The sequence below is a fragment of the Bos javanicus genome, chromosome 4 (assembly GCF_032452875.1).
Source record: "Bos javanicus breed banteng chromosome 4, ARS-OSU_banteng_1.0, whole genome shotgun sequence".
NCBI lineage: Eukaryota > Metazoa > Chordata > Mammalia > Artiodactyla > Bovidae > Bos > Bos javanicus.
In genome coordinates this window covers 29,100,636-29,122,843 of record NC_083871.1, presented here as the reverse complement: position 1 = coordinate 29,122,843, position 22,208 = coordinate 29,100,636, and the positions used below count along the sequence as shown (strand labels likewise).

Below are 22,208 nucleotides of genomic sequence, written 5' to 3'. Positions count from 1 at the left end.
CCTATGAACACCATTTACAAGCTCTTCTTAAATTAGATATTTAACAACGTCTCCTTAGCGCAGCAGAAGTGTTGTGCTGAACAGAAAGAAGAGAATGCGGATGTGTGGAACTCAGAAACTAATTTTCAGACTTGCCAATCAGGACTCCAGCTCCCAGAAGAGTAGTGACTGTCTCCACACCTGATGTCATTAAACATCATATCGTCACCTGTGCCAAAATGGAACCTGAGCTGACCTTGGACGTTCATGCTTTCGCAAGCACCTGGGATAACATTGCTGCAAAAGTAAATTTTGTTCTCTAAGTTTATACCACTATCTTTACACATAAGGAGTAAATGAACACTGCCTGTTGCCACCACTTAACTGATAAGACTTTTAATTCAGTTAGAGGAGGTGGTTTCTACCATTCTCTTTAATAAATAAAGTCTTTAATAAAATGAAAATTAAATAATCATCTTATGTATTTGATCATAGTAGATGTGAAAAATTCTAACTAAACAGCACTTCCAAGGAGTTGGGCAGTAATATTGTTCTTGATGCATATTTTAAGTTTCCTGACAACACTTGCCTGGAGAAAAAAAAAGAATGTATATATAAATTACTGTTTACTTTCCAGTTTCCCTCCTATATTCTCTGTATGACAGTGTTTCCAATCAGGAAAAAATATTACTTCAAGGAAGTATCAGAATCTTGAAGGGAAGTAAGTATAGCCTGTTTGATAAAGTACATTCAAATTAAACTATTATAAATTTGGAAAAAATAATTCTTGCTCTTTTAAGTGAAACAAATAGTAATACTCAACAAAACAAGCCCTATGCCCTTCACAAGGGAATACATCAAAATCTCCTGGGAGAAAAACATGATATTTTTTATATTATAATAATAATGTACAACCAAGGCTTAAAAGAGTTTAAAGTAATTTTACTGCAAGTGTGAGTGTTTTTAAATAGCACTCTCTTTTAAAAAGACATATCACATTTTACATATTTTCAAGGGCTTTCAAAGTTTTCAAAGGACTATGACCTGAATGTTACCATTTCAGTGTTGCTCAAAATATTTGGAAACTCTTTTTCTGAAAAAGTCTAACGCAAGATAAGAAAATCTCTTTGCTTCATAGCCACATATATCTATAGTCCATTTTTGTAAAACTTTGCAGTCATTGATTTGTCCCCACAGCATCCTCTGTTTACCAAATCATCTTTTTTTTTTTTTTAGTACAGTAGTTTATTAAGAACTTGATAAGCCTATGAAATGCAAACCACTGTGCCCTAACCTGAGAAATTCCTATTCATCTTCCCTGGTGGCTCAGATGGTAAAGAATCTGCCTGCAATGCAGAAGACCTGTGTTTGATCCCTTGGTTAGGAAGATCCCCTGGAGAAGGGAATGGCAACCCACTCCAGTATTCTTGCCTGGAGAATTCCATGGACAGGGGAGCCTGGTAGGCTACAGTCTAAGGTGTTGCAATGAGTTGGATGTGACTGAGTGACTATCACTAACCTGAGAAATTCCTATTCATCAAGGTATTTTAGATGATTCTCAGGTAATTTATGGGAAATTTTGGTAATTATTCCATTAATGGGTAGAAATCTGCTTCCATTAAAGAAAGCTAGATGGTCATGCCAAAGGTTCTGAAGACTTTTCCAAAGAAATTCCCAAATGGTTTTGAGCACTGACACCATTCCAATAAGTGCATATGGTCCCCCTTGTTAACAACCTTCAAAGGCAACATTTGCCTGGATCTATGAATGGTTAAAAGTTTATCTTTCTAAAAAAATCCGCAGTGTAGTCATTTATGTTATAGACTATGGTATGCTACTTCTTGCTAGCTTGCTAGTTGCCTCTTTCCTCTTTGCCAGAAAACTTCTAGACCTAGCTGGTAATCCCACACGGACTGCTGTTCTCTATGATTTTTGCTACCTGCCCTCTGCCTGGCCTTCTTCTTTAGCTCCACAGATGGATTACCTCTACCCCAGCTTGCCCTATCCCTGCCTTCTTATTTGGAGTTTCCAGAATTATGAACAGTGACCACTGTCCATTGACTAATAAGCAGGGGAGCAGCTAGACAGTAGCTACTGAGTATACACCATCTTCCTCAGGATACCATGTTGACTGGAGGTGAAAAAAGAGAAAGTAGCTCTAATGATTTTTATAAGTTAAGCACTTGCATTAGATGTAGAATAACTTTGACAATAAGGATCATAAAACCCTGATTGTTTAATAGCTTTCTCCAGAAGTCTCTAGGGTAAAACATGAAATTTTGCTGGATGTCATAGAGAGAAGTTAAGAGTTAGGTTTTCTTATTTCCTTTTACCAACTGAGAATGATTCAGTTGCTTATCAATAAAACTGAAACATCTTTGGATTCCTTAGAGTGAGAGTTAGGATCAGGGAAAGAGAGGAAATGAGGAATGTGGTTGCTTAACTCCAAAACTTTATCAGACATCCCCACTGATCTTCAAGATTAAAAACAGTATAGTGCATGCTCCAAGATATACACAGTGCTGCATTCAAATTGGAAAAAGTTTATACTTTCTTTTTTTTTTAATTTAATTTTATTTTTAAACTTTACATAATTGTATGTTTTGCCAAATATCAAAATGAATCCACCACAGGTATACTGTACGTTTTTAGGGCATGTAATTTGTCATTTATTATTTGAATTATAGCACCACTGAATTCAACAAAGTCATAATCTGAAATTGATTTTTTAAATTCATCCCTCTAAAGAATGTTGTCAATTACCTCTAAAAATATCTGTGCATTTTGTTTACACAGAAAATTTATTTCTAGATGTGTTTTATAATATCAACTTTTGTATATTGGAGAACTTCCCTTGTGACTCAGATGGTAAAGAATCTGCCTGCAATGCAGGAGATCCAGGTTCGATCTCTGAGTTGGGAAGATCTGGAGAAGGGAATGGCTAGAGAATTCCAGGGACAGAGGAGTCCATGGGATTGCAAAGAGTCAGACACAACTGAGTAACTTCACTTTTCACTTTGTATTTTAAAAAGTTAATAGTGGATTTTTTCCCTTAGTTTAAAAGTAAGGTTTTTATATTTCACAGAGTTTTACAGCTAACAATACATCTTGATATATTTCTAGCATCTATGATGCTAATTAATATATTCCTGATGACAGTTTTGATACTAATATTTATAGTATTATAGGGCCACCTTCAGAGCATTCACTCTTAATTAGGAATCTAAGACTCTAAAAATCACTCTTAATTAGGAATTTAACACTCTAAAAACCAAGTTTAGATTAAAGTAAATTAGACACAGCACACCGTTTATTCTGAAGTATTTTAAAATAAATCAATATATAAATAACAATCCCAAGAACATCAATTAATTAAATATAAATTGTAGAACAAGAGCTATTTGATATTTTAAAATTTAAGTGTCACAAGAGGCATCTTCAGATTATTATCAGGTAATTAACTGAATATTATTATTTAGATTTTGATGTATGATTATCAGTTTTAGTTCAGTTATAAGGAGTTTATTCTACTGCAAGAGGATAAATGGACAAAAATGTTTATATAATTGAAATTATAAAACAGCTGAAAATAAAGTGATATCTCTAGTTGGAATGTAATAGTAACATAATGGTATTGATAATAAAAACAATAATGATAATTTAGCATTATTAGAATCACCTACTGTTTTTATTGGTGATCAAATTTAACAAATAAGATGCCAAATATAATGCATATCTTGCAGATCACATTTTATTTAACCTCTCAGTACTTATCTCCACTCCATCCTTCTTAAAGTATAATTTATCTTGCTTTATAGAATCCTGCATCATCCTGCTTTTCTTTTCCTTGAATTTCTGGTTACTACTACTCAGTATTCACTATAGCCACTGCTTCCTCTGTCAGTTCATCACATATTGGCTGTTCTATCCAAAGTAACCGTGGATAGTGACTGCAGCCGTGAAATTAAAAGACGCTTGCTCCTTGGAAGGAAAGCTATGGCAAGCCAAGACAGTGCATTAAAAAGCAAAGACATTGCCTTACCCATAAAGGTCCATATAGTCAAAGCTGTGGTTTTTCTAGTAGTCATGTACGGGTGTGAGAGATGGACCATAAAGAAGGCTGAGTGGCAAAGAAGTGATGGTTTTAAATTGTGGTGTTGGAGAAGACTCTTGAGAGTCCCTTGGACAGCAAGGAGATCCAACCAGTCCATCCTAAAGGAAATTAACCCTTGGATATTCATTGGAAGGACTGATAGTAAAGCTCCAATACTTTGGCCACCTGATGCAGAGAGTCGACTCATTGGAAAAGACCCCAGTGCTGGGAAAGACTGAAGGCAAAAGGAGCAGGGGGTGGCAGAGGATGAGATTGTTAGATAGTATGACTGACTCAGTGGACATGGATCTGAGCAAACCCTGGAAGATAGTGGAGGACAGTGGGAAACACGGCATGCTGCAGTCCATGGTGTCGCAAAGAGTCCGGCATGACATAGCAACTGAACAACAACGATTCTGTGGGTTCTTTCTGTCTGGGGTCCTCTTCTCTCATTGGCTGTTTTATCCATTTCTTAAGTCTTCAGCTGTTATCTATATGACTCCCAAATCAAAATTCCTACCCAAAATGTAAGTCTGACTACCCAACTGTCCATCCATCAACTTACCTGAGTGGTCCATAGCAACTCAAACTCTCCGTGTTCCAAACCAGCCAATCCTGTACTCCATTTTATAAGGATCAAGACACTGACATAGGCATTATATTTATTTCCTCTCTTTCACCTCACACATCAATAATTTCCAAAATATATCAATTCCAACATCTAAACATAAGTATCTTTTCCCTCTTTCCATTCTCAAGGATACCTTCTTAGTCCTAAGAAGCCAGTATTTCTCCACAGTGTTTCCATAGTATCCTCCTGAATAAGCTCCCTGCATCCAATATGATCTCTCAAAATTATATTAATTCCATATTTCTGAAAGCTCTCTAAATAGGAATCTCATCCTGTCACTCTTCTTCTTGAGCCACTTTAACTACCTTCACATAGAGTCCTGAGGTCTAAGGGCCTCCATGATCTCAACTCAGCTTATTCTCTGGCTTTGTTTACTTCCTAGTTCATTGTTTGTTTATGTAAATTTTTCCATATTTATTGAGATATAATTGACATAAAAATTGTGTAAGGATGTGTACAACATGATTTGCTATATAGCAAAATTATTACACGGGCTTCCCTGTTAGCTCAGCTGGTAAAGAATCCACCTGCAATGCAGGAGATCCCGGTTCAATCCCTGGGTTGGGAAGATCCCCTGGAGAATGGAAAGGCTACCCATTCAAGTATTCTGGCCTAGAGAATTCCAGTCCATGGGGTCACAAAGTCCATGGGGACATGACGGAGTGACTTTCACTTCACTTTCACTGAAATTATTACACAATAAGGTCACTTAACACATTTATCTCCTCAGATAATCATATTTTGCATTTATGGTGAGAATACTTAGGATCTACTCTTTTAGCAACATCCAAGTATATAATGGGGCTTCCCTGGTGGCCCAGTGGTAAAGAATCTGCCTGCCAATGCAGAAGACACAGGTTTGATCCATGGATGTGGAAGATCCCCTGGAAAAGGGAATGGCCACCCACTCCAGTATTCTTGCCTGGGAAATCCCCTGGACAGAGGAGCCTAGCGGGCTGCAGTCCATGGAGTTGCAAATGAGTCAGACACGTCTTAGTGACTAACACAGCAGCAAGTATATAATACACTATTAATAACCCTAGTCCCCATGCTAAACACTAGATCCCCAGAACTTATTCATCTTATTCAGTTTGTGCCCTTGGATCAACATCTCTCCATTTCCTCCATCCGAGTCTCTGGTAATCATTCTTCTACTATCTATTTCTCTGAGTCTGAACGCCCCCCACCCCACCCCGCCTCCTTTTTTTAAAGGTTCCATACATAACTGAGAATTTGTCTTCCTCTGACTTATTTCACTTAGGAAAAAAAAAATGCCTTCAGGGTCCATCCATGGCTTGATTGCTCATTTATTTTTAGTGCTGAATAACATTCCCTTGTCTCTATGTTCTACAGTTTATGAATCCATTCAGTTGCTGGAGGACATCTTGGCTGGCTTCCAAGTTTGGGCAATTATGAATAAAGCTGCTGTAGACAGTCATACACAAGCTTTTCTGTGGACATAAACTTTCGTCTCCTTTGGGTAAATATCAAAGAGCACAATTGCTGGGTCATATGTATGGCAAAAATATGCATAGCTGTGTAAGCACCTGCCAGAGTGCCTTCCTAAGTGGCTGTACCATTTTGCATACCTACCAGCAACAAATGAGATTCCCTATTGGTCTACATTCTAGCCAGCACTTGGTACGTTGGTGTTCTGGATTTTGACCATTATAATAGGTGTGGAGTGGAATGGCTCATGTTAAGTATCAATTTAGAGTTTATAAAACTTGCCTCTTCTCATTTGATAATAATGAATGGGTTATACACTAAGTGTATGCTGCTGCTGCTGCTAAGTTGCTTCAGTTGTGTCCGACTCTGCGACCCCATAGACGGCAGCCCACCAGGCTCCCCCATCCCTGGGATTCTCCAGGCAAGAACACTGGAACGGGTTGCCATTTCCTTCTCCAATGCATGAAAGTGAAAAGCGAAAGTGAAGTCGCTGAGTCATGTCTGACTCTTAGTGACCCCATGGACTGCAGCCCTCCAGGCTCCTCTGTCCATGGGATTTTCCAGGCAAGAGTACTGGAGTGGGGTGCCGTTGCCTTCTCCGACACTAAATGTATAAATAGAAACAAATATAATTCTGTCTTAAATAAGACTTCAGATTACTAAATAAATCAAAATGCCCTATGCTATTGAACATAGAGTATATGTTACTATGAATACTTTATATTTTTCTTTGGAACTTTTTATATCATATTGGGGTACACCGATCAACAATGTCATGATAGTTTCAGGTGAACAGTGCAGGGACTCAACCATACATATACATGTATCCATTCTTTCCCAAACTACCCTCCCATGCAGGCAATCATGTAAGAGTAAGCAGAGTTCCATGTGCTATACAATAGGTCCATGTTGGTTATCCATTTTAAATATGTCTGTGCTCAGTTCAGTACCTCAGTCATCTCTGACTCATTGCAACCCCATGGACTGAAGCAATCCAGGCTTCCCTGTCCATCACCAAATCCTGGAGCTTGCTCAGTCTCATGTCCATCAAGTCAGTGATGCCATCCAACCATCTCATCCTCTGTCATCCCCTTCTCCTCCCAACTTCAGTCTTTCCCAGCATCAGGGTCTTTTCTAAAGAGTCAGTTCTTTGCATCAGATGGTCAAAGTATTGGAGATTCAGCTTCAGCATCAGTCCTTCCAATGAATATTCATGACTGATTTCCTTTAGGATTGACTGGTTTGATATCCTTGCAGTCCTGGGACTCTCAAGAGTCTTCTCTAACACCACAGTTCAAAAGCATCAATTCTTCACCTATCAGCCTTCTTTATGTTTCAATGCTCACATCCGTACATGACTACTGGAAAAAACATAGCCTTGACTAGATGGACATTTGTTGGCAAAGTAATGTCTCTGCTTCTTAATATGCTATCTCGGTCTGTCATCTGTCATAGTTTTTCTAAGGAACAAGCATTTTTTAATTTAATGGCTGCAGTCACCATCTGAAGTGATTTTGGAGCCCCCCAAAATAAAATCTGTCACTGTTTCCATTGTTTCCACATCTATTTAACATGAAACAATGGGACCATATGCCATGATCTTAGTTTTCTGAATGTTGAGCTTTAAGCCAGCTATTTCACTCTCCTGTTTCACTTTCATCAAGAGGTTCTTTAGTTCGTTTTCACTTTCTGCCATAAGGATGGTGTTATCTGCATATCTGAGGTTACTGATGTTTCCCCCAGCAATCTTGATCAAGCTTGGGCTTCATCCACCTTGGCATCTCGCATGATCTACTATGCATTTAAGTTTCCCTGGTAGCTCAGACAGTAAAGCGTCTGCCTGCAGTGCGGGAGACCTGGGTGCAATCCCTGGGTTGGGAAGATCCCTGGAGAAGGAAATGGCAACCCACTCCAGTACTCTTGCCTGGAAAATTCCATGGGCTGAGGAGCCTGGTAGCAAGAATACTGAAGTGGTTTGCCATTCCCTTCTCCAGTGGACCACATTTTGTCAGAACTCTCCACCATGACCCGTCCATCTTGGGTGGTCTTACACAGGCATGGCTCATAGTTTCATTGACAGGGCTGGGATCCATGTGATCAGTTTGGTTAGTTTTCTGTGATTATGATGTTCATTCTGTCTGCCCTCTCACATATAAGGATAATAAGCTTGTGGAAGATTCCTGATAGGAGGGACTGGCTGTAGGGAATATGGGTCTTGTTCTCATGGGTGGTGCTGTGCTCCCTCCATGTTTTTCGGCCTGTGGCCAAACTGTGGTAGTTTTAATGGTAGTTATGGCCACCTCCTTCAAAAGCACTTATCCCAGCACCGTTGTATTCAGTGCCCCTGACCCTGTGGCAGGCCACTGTTGACTCACGCCACCGCCAGAGACTCCTTGACACTCACAGGCAAGTCTGACTCGGTCTCTTGTGGGGCCACTGCTCCTTTCTCCTCAGTCCTGGTGTGTTCCAGGTTTTATTTGTGCCTCCAAGAGTCAGTTTCCCCAGTCCTGTTGGAAGTTCTGTAATCAAATCCCACTGGCCTCCAAAGTCAAATTCCTTGGGGGTTCTCAATGGCTTTGCCCAATTCCCAGGTTGGGAAATCTATTGCGGGTCCTAGAACTTTCTTAACAGTGTGAGAATTTCTTTGGTATAATTGTTCAATTTGTGGGTCGTCTGCTCTGTGGCTCTATGGTGGGGCTAATGGTGACCTCCTCTATAAGGACTTAATGCCACATGCTGTATGTTTCAAGTCTGCTGCAGCCAGAGCCCCTGTCCCTGTGGCAGGCCACTGCTGACTCGTGCCTCTGTGGGAGACACTCAAATACTCAAAGGCAGGTCTGGCTCAGTTTCTGTGGGGTTTCTGGGTGGGTATGGGGTTTGATTCTAAATGAGATTTCACCCCTTCTTCCATCTTGTTGGGATTTCTTCTTTGCGCTTGGACATAGGATATCTTTTTTTTGGTGTGATCCAACATTCTCCTGTCAACGGTTGTTCAGCAGTGAGTTGCAATTTTGGAGTTCTCGCAGGAGAAGACGAGTGCATGTCCTTTTACTCCACCATATCAGTGTAGTATTCTATATTTCAGATGGAAACATCAGATATAAAAGTGTGATTTGATTGCATTAGAGGGATAATGAACCACTAGTCCATTTGAAACACATAGGACTGTATTTTAAAATACATCTATAACATATTCAAACATTGGGTTTTTTATCGGACAATACTGAAAATGTGGGGAAAAGAAAAATACAGGAAATATTAACACATTTTGAAAGAAAATTTTTTAAAGAAAACTTAAAATTTTCAAAATTGTAAGTTATTTCTTATAATACTGAGAAAGTTCTTACTCCCAATATTACAAAAGCAAAACCACATATCAGCCATTGTAATCAAGGTCTTGAAAATCCCTCAATATCAGTATAACATAAGTGATAGCTGAAAAGTCAATATGCCTCTTTAAGATTCTGTAAGCTTAAAAATTGCATACAGTGTCCAAAAAGACAGAGTCAGCAATTGTTGCATGTCCTAAGAGTGACAGGTAACCTCAAAGTCCTAGAAATAAAGTTCAAATGGTAATGGATACAACATATAAAATGAAACCTAGATAAATTATTTCTTCCATCTTTTAAAAAAGTTTCTATTTGCTCTCTTGCATCCAGGCACTGTGGTAAACATTGGAGGAGTGCAAAAGTGAATCAGCTACAACTCTTCCCGTCTAGGTGCTAATAATGTCTCACAGAGAAGCTAAAAAATACTAAAATGTAATCTAATAAAGGATGTGGCAAATGTCATCAGAGGGATAAAGGGAAAGTATTAGATTAATTTAGAGCAGGGAGGATTACTTCTGCTTGCAGGAAGTCTTTGTAGATCAGGACTCCTGAGCAAGACCTTTAAGTATGGGTTATGAAAAAGTTATATTAAAGGAAAGAAACAACTTGAGCAAAGGAAAAGGAATAAAAGTGGGCAAGTGTGGATGTAGAGAGAAAAGAGCAAACACTTCAGTTAATTTAGAGCATGGGATGATTGAAATGCAATAGTAGATAATATTTGGAAATATGTATTGGGTCCAGTCTTTAGAGGACCTTGAGTAGCATTGTAAGTCTAGTTCTGTAATTCAGGAACAGTGACTAAAATATGAATCATGTAAGAAATTTGATTGAGAGCTACCCTAAAGAATGGGCTTCCCAGATGGCTCAGCAGTAAAGAATCTGCCTACAGTGCAGGAGACCTGGGTTCTATTCTGGGTCAGGAAGATCCTCTGGAGTAGGAAATGGCAACCTACTCCAGTATTCTTGCCTGGAGAAACCTATGGACAGAGGAGCCTGACGGGCTACAGTCCATGGGGTGGCAGAGTTGGACACAACTGAGCATGCACTCAACTACCCTAAAGAGTACATCAGTATATGGTCCAGTTCTCTTTTAAATATGTAGCAGTCCTCTTCAGAGGAGTGTCAAAGATGAATGCTTCTCAAGCCAGCATTAGAAAGGGTAAGCAATATTTGCACAATCCTTTATTTTCATTTCCTATTAATCCTGCAATGCATGAGACCCCGGTTCATTTCCTGGGTCAGAAAGATCCGCTAGAGAAGGGATAGGCTACCCACTCAAGCATTCTTGGGCTTCCCTTGTGGCTCAGCTGGTAAAGAATCCACCTGCAATGATCTGGGTCCAATCCCCAGGTTGGGAAGATCCCCTGGAGAAGGGAAAGGCTACCCTCTCCAGTTTGTGACCTGGAGAATTCCATGGACTGTATAGTCCATGCGGTTGCAAAGAGTTGAACATGACTGAGTGACTTTCACTTCACTCACTTCCTATTTATCTTAGTTTACTAAAAGAAGAATGTATCACCTTCAATTATTTGACATTTCTTCTCTTGTAGGAGGAATTTGTTTACATGCTCATGCCAAATATCTGCTATCAAAAAAGTAATTTCAACTTTAATAATATTACAAAAAGCATGATTCATTGTCTGTAATATCCCAGACACAATTACTAGCCTATTATCATATATCATTTCATTTATTTCTTATAACAAGTCTAATACAAGCATGGTATTATTGTAATAATTTTACACATAATGAAACCAAGGATCTGAGGGACAAAATCAGTGTTTCTCTGTCTTAAAACTAACATGTTAAGAAAGATAAGATTTGAACACAGGGTACTCTGACTGCAAAATAAGCATAGTCTATCCACTCTGACAGTGATTGAAAATGCAGTAAATTCAACCTCCGGTTTTTCTTTCATAAAATTTTATTAGTCTGGAGTGCATCATCCAATCAGTTGTCATTTTTCCATTATAGAGATCTTAGACAAAATTTCTTTCATCTCTACATGTAACATGGATCTTCTATGAAGATCCATTGCTCCAGACTCAGTACCTTGTATGGTATTCCTGAGTTCTAGAAGAAATGTTCAAAATACATACTGATATGGCTTGGGAGCAGTCAGAACAGGCCATTGAACAATCAGGCTCAGCCATAAACTAACATAATGGCAGCTCTGATACAGACCAGCTGAAATAAATCTCTTGTCGGTATTCCACTAGAATTTATAAACAGTCCTGCCATCCAAATTCCCAATTGAGTGTATACAATTATACTGAATTGTCATAACAAATTTTGAATCTTGAAAGATGCATTCAGTGAGTACTGGAGGGACTTTGGAGAGACCTATACTTTATGCTCTCTGCTTAGAGCTACAAGTCCTCAGGTAATCCCTCGGCTCTCATAGTTGCCTCCTGTGGAAGCAGAGATCACAACACCTGCTCTTTGGGTGTTTATAAGGATGAAATTAATGTATGCCTGCTGCTGCTGCTGCTGCTAAGTTGCTTCAGTCGTGTCTGACTCTGTGCGACCCCATAGACGGCAGCCCACCAGGCTCTACCGCCCCTGGGATTCTCCAGGCAAGAATACTGGAGTGGGTTGCCATTTCCCTCTCCAATGCATGAAAGAGAAAAGTGAAAGTGAAGTCGCTCAGTCGTGTCCGACTCTTTGCGCCCCCACGGACTGCAGCCTACCAGGCTCCTGCGTCCATGGGATTCTCCAGGCAAGAGCACTGGAGTGGGGTGCCATCGCCTTCCCTGAATGTATGCCTAGGGACTCACAACTGCTGGCACGGACGCACAACCCTGGATGCTGCTCTTGGCTCCTTGTGGTCCCTGTGTTGGTTCTCTTCTCCCCGTTTCTCCAGGCTCTACTTCTTCAATGGACTGGTCTAGAGAGATAGTCCAAAGTGGGGAAAATTGGTTTTAAAATAAACAGATGAGCAATATATTTTCTCTATAATTCTTTTTTATTAACCTTATTCTACATTCTATTTTTTTTTTTACTCTCAAATTTATAATCGCGGCTGATTTTCATCATGCTTATGTATGTAAAATCTTGAGGAAAAAATGGGTTAAAATTTCTTTAGACAATGGTTCAGGATACTATGTCCTATAAAATTTAGCTTGCAGAGGAATTCTCTTGAAGGACCTTTTCTTGTAATTCCCAATCCTTAAACAATCGTTCCCCAAGGATCTGTTTTTAGCCATTTTTGCTTGCCTGATGATTTTTATGAGGCTCAAACAAGACAAACATAAAAATTGTGCAGTACTCTATTCTGCCTTTCATTGTAGTTTGTCATGTATGTGTCTTTTCCCCTCCAGATTATAAGTAAAGGAACCTTGTATCATCTCAGGAGAGTGTCCGTGACCTACTCCATGATGAAGAAATATTTACTGAATTAAAATAGCGAGATGGAATGAATTCTGAAGTGAAAAAAAAATGACCAGATATGATAAATAATCTCCCTTGAGATACACATACACAAATTTTCCACTTCAAGCATTTAAAAGTAAATATAAGTTATTAATAGTCCATTCTGCTGTAATTTGAAGCATCCATGAATGGGGTGATTCAAGGGTTTAATATTTCATGGAGCAAAAGTCAAGGAAGGTGAGCTGAAATATTCCTCGAATCACCACCTGGTTTCAGAAAGAGTGAAATACTCCCTTTCAGTATTCCAACAGTTCCCTAACTGGGTTATTTTTAATGGGCCTTCTCCCCTGTGGTAGAAAGGTATCATAGTCATCAAGCAGCTGAGAGCAAGGCATGACGTCTGTAGATCCCACAATAACAGCCTTCTAGACACATGGCTTCCCAGACAACGGAAAAAATCTGCTTTGTTTGTGGTCGCAACAGGGTAGCACAATTATTATTTGCCTAAGCATAAGGCTCATGTCTGGCTGCAGGGAAGAATAACTAATGAGATAAAAGAATTACTTCTCCATTCTTTGCACCTGACAGGATATATTATTCTTGTGTTTTAAAATATCAGTATTTTATCAGTAAGGACAAAGAGTTGAAATAATGCTGAAGGAAAAAAAAATAATATGTGTGTTCCATTTCGGATCACTGCTGATTTGTAAACTCTTCTGTAACCTGCTTATTGCTTTCTGGACTGTTACAAAAATAGTATGTTCAGTGCGCTTTCCCTCCTAAGGATACTGGAGGAGCTTAGTGAGAGTGAAGGGAATAGAACGAGTGATGAAATGTTTGCCGTGCAAACTTCAGCTCAACAAATAATGTGATATTTCTTCTCTTCCCTAATTCACATTTTATGAGAGCCATTTTTAAATGTGTGCCTCCTTTATTGACTTTGCTTATGTTCATGGGAGTTTGCCACAAACAGAAAACATCTGCATTGATATTTCTAAAATGAACTTGCTCATTCATTTCATAGAGTATTTCTGATTCATCCATATCTGCTCCCTTGATATGTAGTAACGCTACTTTGATTAGATATTTGTCCACTACTCTTTCTTCTACTACACCTAGAAACTTTACTTGTAATTGCTTATTAAGGAGATAATATGCTCATCTGTGCTCCCTCCAAAGAGAAATGGCTTAAGTAAAACTTGTTTTAAAAAACATGCATAGTGAAATGTGTCAGACATGGCAAGACACATACTGTATGATCTCACATGTGGAATCTTAAATAAACTCGTAGATACAGAAAACAGGTTAGTGGTTGCCAGAGGCAGAAGCCTTGGAAACGGGGTGGGCAAAATGAGTGAAGATGGTCAAAATATATAAACTTCCAGTTATAAGATAAACAAGTCCTGGGGTTGTGTGTACAGCATGGCGATTGTAGTTAACAACTGCTATTGCTGTTTGGTTACTTAGTCATGTCCGACTCTTTCTGATCACATGGACTGTAGCATACCAGGCTTCTCTTTCTTCCACTGTCTCCCAGAGTTTGCTCAAATTGATGACCATTGAGTTGGTAATGCTATCAAACCATCTCATCCTCTGGCCCTGCTTCTCCTTTCACTTTCAGTCTTTCCGAGCACCAGGGTCTTTTCCAATGAGTCAGCTCTTCGCATCAGGTGGCCAGAGTATTAGAGCTTTGGCTTCCACATCAGTCTTTCAAATGAATATTCAGAGTTATTTCCTTTAGGGCTGACTAAAGGAAATCTCCTTGCAGCCCAAGGGACTCTCAAGAGTCTTCTTCACATTCACAATTCAAAAACATCAATTCTTTGGCACTCAGCCTTCTTTATGATCCAACTCTCACATCCATACATGACTACTGGAAAAACCATAGCTTTAACAAAATGGACCTTTGTTGGCAAAGTCATTTCTCTACTTTTTAATATGCTGATTAGAAAGCATATTAAACCTTGGAAGGTTTGTCATAGGTTTCCTTTTAAGGAGCAAGGGTTTTTTAAATTCATGGCTGCAGTCACCATCCACAGTGATTTTGAAGCCCAAGAAAAGAAAATCTGTCACTGCTTTCCCTTTCCCCACTTCTATTTGCCATGAAGTGGTAGGACGAAATGCCATCATCACAGTTTTTTTAATGTTGAGTTTTAAGCCAGCTTTTTCACTCTCCTCTTTCACCTTCTTCAAGAGGCTCTTTAGTTCCATTTTGTTTTCTGCCATTAGAGTGATACTTGTGTATCTGGAGTTGTTATTTCCCCCAGCAATCCTGATCCCAGTTTGTGATTCATCCAGCCCAGGATTTCACTTGATGTGCTCTGCATAGAAGTTAAATAAGCAGGGTGACAATATACAGCTTTGTCATACTCCTTTCCCAATTTTGAACCTATCCATTGTTCCATGTCTGGTTCTAACTGTTGCTTCTTGACCTGCATACAGGCTTCTCAGGAGACAGGTAAGGTGGTCTGGTATTCCCAGCTCCTGAAGAATTTTCCACAGTTTGTTGTGATCCACACAGTCAAAGGTTTTAGTGTAGTCAATAAAGCAGATGTTTTTCTGGAGTTCCCTTGCTTTTTCCATTATCCCATGAAAGCTGGCAATTTGATCTTTGGTTCCTCTGCCTTTTCAAAACCCTGCTTTTGAAAAACATCTGGAGGTTCTTGGTTCATGTACTGTTGAAGCCTTGCTTGAAGTATTTTGAGCATAACCATGCCAGGAAGAGAGTTGGAACATTCTTTGGCATTGCCCTTCTTTGGGCTTGGAATAAAAACTGACATCTTCCAGTCCTATGGCCACTGCTGAGTTTTCCAAACTTGCTGGCATATTGAGTGCATCACTTTAAAGCATCATCTTTTAGGATTTGAGATAACTCAGTTGGAATTCCATCACCTCCACTAGCTTTGTTTATAGCAAAGCTTCCTAAGGCCCACTTGACTTCACACTCCAGGATGTCTAGCACAGTGAGTGACCATGCCATCATGGTTATCCAGGTCATTAAGACTTTTCTTGTATTGTTCTTCTGTGTATTCTTGCCACCTCTTCTTAATCTCTTCAGCTTTTATTAAGTCCTTACTGTTTCTGTCCTTTGTTGTACCCATCCTTGCATGAAATGCTCTCTTAATATCGCCAGAAGAGATCTCTAGTCTTTCCCATTCTGTTGTCTTCCTCTGTTGTTTGCGTGGTTCATTTAGGAAGGACTTATCTCTCCTTGCTAGTCTCTAGAACTTTGCATTCAGTTGGATTTATCTTTCCCTTTCTCCCTTCTTTTGCTTGTCTTCTTTCCTCAGCTATTTGTAAAGCCTCCTCAGACGTCCACTCTGCCTACTTTTGTTTCTTTTCCTTTGGGGTGGCTTTGGTCACTGCCTGCTGTACAGTGTTATGAACCTCCGTCCACAGTTCTTCAGGCACTCTGTCTACCAGGTCTAATCCCTTGAATCTGTCACCTCCACTGTATAATCATAAGGGATTTGATTTAGGTCCTTCCTGAATGACCTAGTGGTTTTCCCTACTTTCTTAAATTTAATTTGCTAAGAGAGTACATCTTAAAGGTTCTTTAAGAAAAATTAATATGTGACAATGTGTACTGAGAATATTATGTATTATATACTTACATGCAAGGAGATCTAACCAGTCCATTCTGAAGGAGATCAGCCCTGGGATTTCTTTGGAAGGAATGATGCTAAAGCTGAAACTCCAGTACTTTGGCCACCTCATGCAAAGAGTTGACTCATTGGAAAAGACTCTGATGCTGGGAGGGATTGGGGGCAGGAGGAGAAGGGGACGACAGAGGGTGAGATGGCTGGATGGCATCACTAACTCGATGGACGTGAGTCTGAGTGAACTCTGGGAGTTGGTGATGGACAGGGAGGCCTGGCATGCTCCGATTCATGGGGTATCAAAGAGTTGGACACGACTGAGTGACTGAACTGAACTGAACTGATACTTACAGGTAATATGTTTATAACTTTTAATATATAATGCTTAGCATGGTGCCTGGCTGATAATCATTACTCAGAGAATGATAGTGATGGTGATGGGAATCATAATTGAACACATAATCAGTAACAGTAATTATTTAATAACAACGACAGGCAGTATAGAACCTTTTGGCAACCTGTTGGGTAGTATCTTTCACAGATGAATATTTGTACAAGCTATCCCTCATTAATCCCATTCCAGAAGATGTGTGTATGTGTGTATATGGGTGTATCTCTGAAATGGGTACATATTTCAGCAAATGGCATATACTAAAATGTTCATAATAGTGCTATTTGTAATAGCCCAAACTTAGAATTTCCCAAGTACCCATCAAGAGTGGAGTGGATAAATAAATTGTGATGTATTTATAATTTATGGAATAGCATATAGCAATTAGAATAATGATATAGAACTACATGTAAGTGTATGGATGAATTTCATGAATATAATGTTAAGTTAAAGAAGTAAAATATAAAAGAGTATAATATATGATTCTGCTGATGTGAAGTACAACAGTAGGCAAAAATGTGTGTTGTTAGAAGTCAGGGTTCTGGTTACTTTGAATTGTTACTAGAAATGGGCATGGAGGAGCTCTGAGGCTCCTGGTCTGGGTGTTCAATTGGCAAAACCCTATTGGTCTGTACATTTAAGTGCACTTTTCTCTTTGTATATCACACTACAAAAAATGTTAAAAACATAAAAGATACTATGAAGTCATATAAAGGTCATTGCATATATGGAAGCTTTCAGTATCTAGCTATAAAAACCTGAGCTACTTGACTTCTGAAAGGGAATATACCCATTTACAGTATATTACAGGGTTATTATAAAGAGTAAATGAAATATATGAAAGTATCACAAAAAAAGTATCAGTATTAACCATGGCTACCTTTGTAATAGGCTTCAGACTGCTGAACTGTCAGTATGAGCGATGTGGTGGCAAAATGAGTAGTATATTGCTCATTTTCAATTACTTCCTATAGTCTTTATCCAGACAATGATTATCTCAGGCTCAGTCATCAAGAAAGTTCTGTTTTCATGAGTTTGTGTCACTTGGCATGACTGCCAAGTGGTCATAAAATGAAATAAAATAAAATATGCTTTCTCATGGTGTCAAAGAATGCCAGCAATATTTTGGGCACTGTGTCATGGTGAGAGGATTATTATCACTTTCAACATGACTGTGTAAGATTGCACCTGAAAACTATTTTCTTTTTCTTTTTGTACCTCAGGAGCCTCCAGAAGTAGAGCAAGTGGTAGGAAGCCTAGGAAATATGAAGTTCCATGTCTGTAAGAAAAAGAAAAAAAGAAAGATGATGAATTAAAATGCATATAGTTTTGCTTTTTCAGTGAGAATGAACATAGTAGCTCATAAATATGGGAAAGGTATAAATTCCAAAAGATAAAGTAAAATAAGGATAAGGGCTTCCCTTGTAGCTCAGTTGGTAAAGAATCTGCCTGCAGTGCAGGAGATCTGGGTTCAATTCCTGGGTCGGGAAGATCCCCTGGAGAAGGAAATGGCAACCCACTCCAGTATTCTTGCCTGGAGAATCCCATGGACAGAGGAACCTGGCAGGCTACAGTCCATAGGGTCGCAAGAGTCAAACACCACTTAGCAACTAAACCACCACCAAGATAAGGATAAATAATTAAAATCAAGTGTAAAAAGTTCTGTCTATGAGTGCATGCTAAGTCGCTTCAGTCATGTCTGATTCTTTGCAACCCTATGGACTGTAGCCCACCAGGCTCCTCTGTCCATGGGATTCTCCAGGCAAGAATACTGGACTGGGTTGCCATTCCCTCCTCCAGGGGATCTTCCTGACCCAGACATTGAACCCGAGTCTCTCATGTCTTCTGCATCAGCAGGTGGGTTCTTTATTACTAATGCCACCTGGGAAGCCCCCTATCTTTGAGAAGTAGGATATAATTTTTTTAAAGAACAATTTAGGTTTAACATCAGAAAGAAAAGTCTTCATACAGCAACAGCAATTCAGCTGAACATACATTTAAGAGAGAAATGTGAGCCCCATTGCTCAAGACAGTGCCAACAGAAGCAGCCTAAGCAGACAAGGGATGTTATGGGGAGTAACTTCCTGACAAGAACTTAGTTTGATCTAGAATAGTTTTTTTTTTTTTCTTATCAAATGATTATTTATGAAAATATTTATGGAGTGTAGGTCATTTTAAAAATTTTTAAACAATTATATTGGAGTATAGTTGATTTAAAATGTTATGTTAATTTCTGCTGGGCAGCGAAGTAAATCAGTTATACATGCACATATATCCTTTCTTATTTCCTGTATATGTCTTTACCGAGTATTAAGACAAGTTCCCTGTCCTATACATTAATTGTCTATTTTATATACTGTAGTATGTATATGTCAATCCCAATCTCCCAATTTGCGCCCCCCAACCCCATCCCCCGATAACCATAGTTTGGGTCTGGCATCTGAAATTGGTCTAATTTAAACATATACTAAGAGATGCCTGAGTTTGGATATATTTATTTTGCCTTTAATTTGTCCTGTTTCCAGTTATTGGTCTCTGAGTGGGAAGATAAGAAAGATAAAATATCTGTATTATGGAATATGTTAATGTATCTCTGTTGTGGCATTAAAACTAATGATTTTTTTTTTAAAGTTTGGGGAGGGGTGGGAAAGCATAGGTCTTTCTGTTCTGTTCTCAGCTCATAAAACAGTGTGTTGTAGGAAGGCAGTAAATATTTTTTGGATAAATGATGATAAGATTGAACATAGAAGGTAATACGTATACCTAAATTAGGTTCAGTATTTAAATAGAAAATGGACAAATTATTAGGCCATGCCAAATCCAATTTTCCACACCATATTGAACCCTAGATTCTATTAGGGTATTTAAGTGCCATGGAATAAGTTCAATCCTTATATATTTGGAAATCAATTATTTAGTCTTTTCCTTTTCCTTAAATCTCTTTAAGGTCAAAGAGTAGTACAGTATTAGATTTCCTGTTTAGAAATAAAAAGATAACAAGAATTTCTGATTCTACTAAGCTCTACTTACCAAACCTTTTTTGTGAATATTATTGTTTACATAAATGTATAAACAAAACCATGCTAGGTAAAATAGACAAGTTACTGTTTTTGCTGGGATACCTCATGAAGGAAACCTGTTTTGCCAGGATTTTTCTGAATCTCCTTCTGTAAGCAAATGCTTATAATGCATTTGCATTATACATATATAATGCAAAGTATCATGGTAACACTCTAAGACCAATTAATACCTTATGGGACAATTAAATTCTCATAAAAGAAGCATTAGTTTACTCTTTTACTGCTTTCTGATTTATAAATAGGTATGATCATTGTCCTCAAAACTTATATGTAAGAAATATCACAATGTGTTTTAATTCATAAACTCTGACTTACATCACTATTTCCAGAGTTTCTAATAACACTCATTATGATGGAGAGCTAGGGAGAGATTTTGTTTTTTCCAAAAATTGTTGTATAAGAGTTTAGAGACCATACACAATTCAGAAAATTGAAAAATCATTTTGTCCCTCATTCATCATTATCCACCCTCAGAAGGTCATTATCCAAATCAACCCTTCCCAACCAAGGGTTTCATAAAAGTTATGTCCAAAGCCCTAAATATTAATATTTCATTGTATGTAATGATTTAACTGTTTCTTTGCTCCAAGAATAGGACTACCTATAATTCATCCCTGGGAGGACTGACAAAAAATTCATGTCCTGTTAAGCATAACTTTCTTGTTGAGCCTTGGCTGGGAAAAAAGTGATCTGAATCCATGTGGTCTATTTTAAGCCTATTCCTTGACTATTTACAGCATCCAGTCCTCTCTCAGCCACTGGGACTTTTCAACATTTCCAAGGCCTCTGTACCAGCAATCGTATATAACAGTTCCATCAGATCTACCTCTTTCCACCTCTCAGGCCTGTTAGTGAGCATAAGGCCCAGGTTTCATAACTCAGAAATCACTCCTCCTTTATTCTTCACCCTTGCAAATCCAGTCTTCCCCAGTCTTTTTTCAACCCTTTCATGGGTTCTCAGTTCTCCCTGCTATCACAACAAAGCCTCTTGGCTCTGTTGGAGCAAAGGGAGTCTTAAGATCAATTGGCTCTTTTGAGAGAAGAAATAGACGTTGCCTCTTATTCTTTCTTGAAGTACCTAAGGAGCAATAGGGCAAGATTATTTCTCAGTTACTCTGAATAGACATGAATATCTGAACTGGCTTCATGCTCCTAACTATTCCTTCCAGTATTCTTAAGTTTCAAGACCTTCTTCAAGTCATGGCACATAGAGAAAATTATGGAAGATGTATGGCCCATTGGAGGAAAATGAGAGAATTTGGGGCCATCTCCATAGGATTTATTTTAAAACTCATTGCATTTCATTTATATGGCTTCAGTTCAATTCAGTCACTGAGTCGTGTCCAACTCTTTGCAACCCCATGGAATTCTTATTATATGGCTTAATTATGATTAAAAACCATTTAAAGTATTAGAGAAAATACTACACTTTGAATTTATGTAAAATTTCTAGATATCTGACAAAAATTTTATGAAAAATAATATTGTACCATTTTTTCCCCATGATATGTATACATAATCCCTGATCAAAATTTTGCTGAAATTCAATTTCTTGACAAGTAACTTTATTTGAATCAGTTCAGTTCAGCTGCTCAGTTGTGTCCAACTCTTCTGTGTGACCCCATGGACCACAGCATGCCAGGCCTTCCTGTCTATCACCAACTCCCGGACTTTACTCAAACTCATGTCCATTGAGTTGGTGATGCCATCCAGCCATCTCATCCTCTGTCATTCCCTTCTCCTCCTGCCTTCAATCTTTCCCAGCATCAGAGTCTTTTCAAATGAGTCAGCTCTTCACATCAAGTGGCCAAAGAATTGGAGTTTCAGCTTCAACATCAGTCCTTCCAATGAACACTCAGGACTGATATCCTTTAGGATGGACTGGTTGGATCTCCTTGCAGTCCAAGGGATTCTCACGAGTCTTCTCCAAGACCACAGTTCAAAAGCATCAATTCTTCGGCACTCAGCTTTCTTTATAGCCCAACTCTCACATCCATACATGACTACTGGAAAAACCATAGGCTTGACGAGACGGACCTTTGTTGGCAAAGTAATGTCTGCTTTTTAATATGCTATCTCGGTTGGTCATAACTTTCCTTCCAAGGAGTAAGCGTCTTTTAATTTTATGGCTGCAGTAACCATCTGCTGTTAGTAATAATTTTGTGTTTTATTTTTATGTGCTTCTAATTTTTATTGAAGTATAGTTGATTTAAAATATATTAGTTTCAGGTGTACAATGTAGTGATTTGCATTTTTACAGATTATAGTCCATATAAAGTTATCAT

General features: G+C 38.6%; 1 protein-coding gene across 2 annotated transcripts in view; it reads left to right on the top strand.

Moving 5' to 3' along the window:
- The window catches only part of TMEM196 (transmembrane protein 196), a 143,409-nt gene that overhangs the window by 20,413 nt on the left and 100,788 nt on the right, over nt 1-22,208 (top strand). Inside the window, exon 1 of one of the 2 annotated variants that reach the window (XM_061413666.1) lies at nt 16,484-16,805. The exons of the other annotated variant lie outside the window; for it this stretch is intronic. The gene's annotated coding sequence lies outside the window, so the exon portion shown is untranslated. Of the gene's footprint in view, nt 1-16,483; nt 16,806-22,208 lie in introns of those variants that run through there. 2 annotated transcript variants of the gene reach the window in all.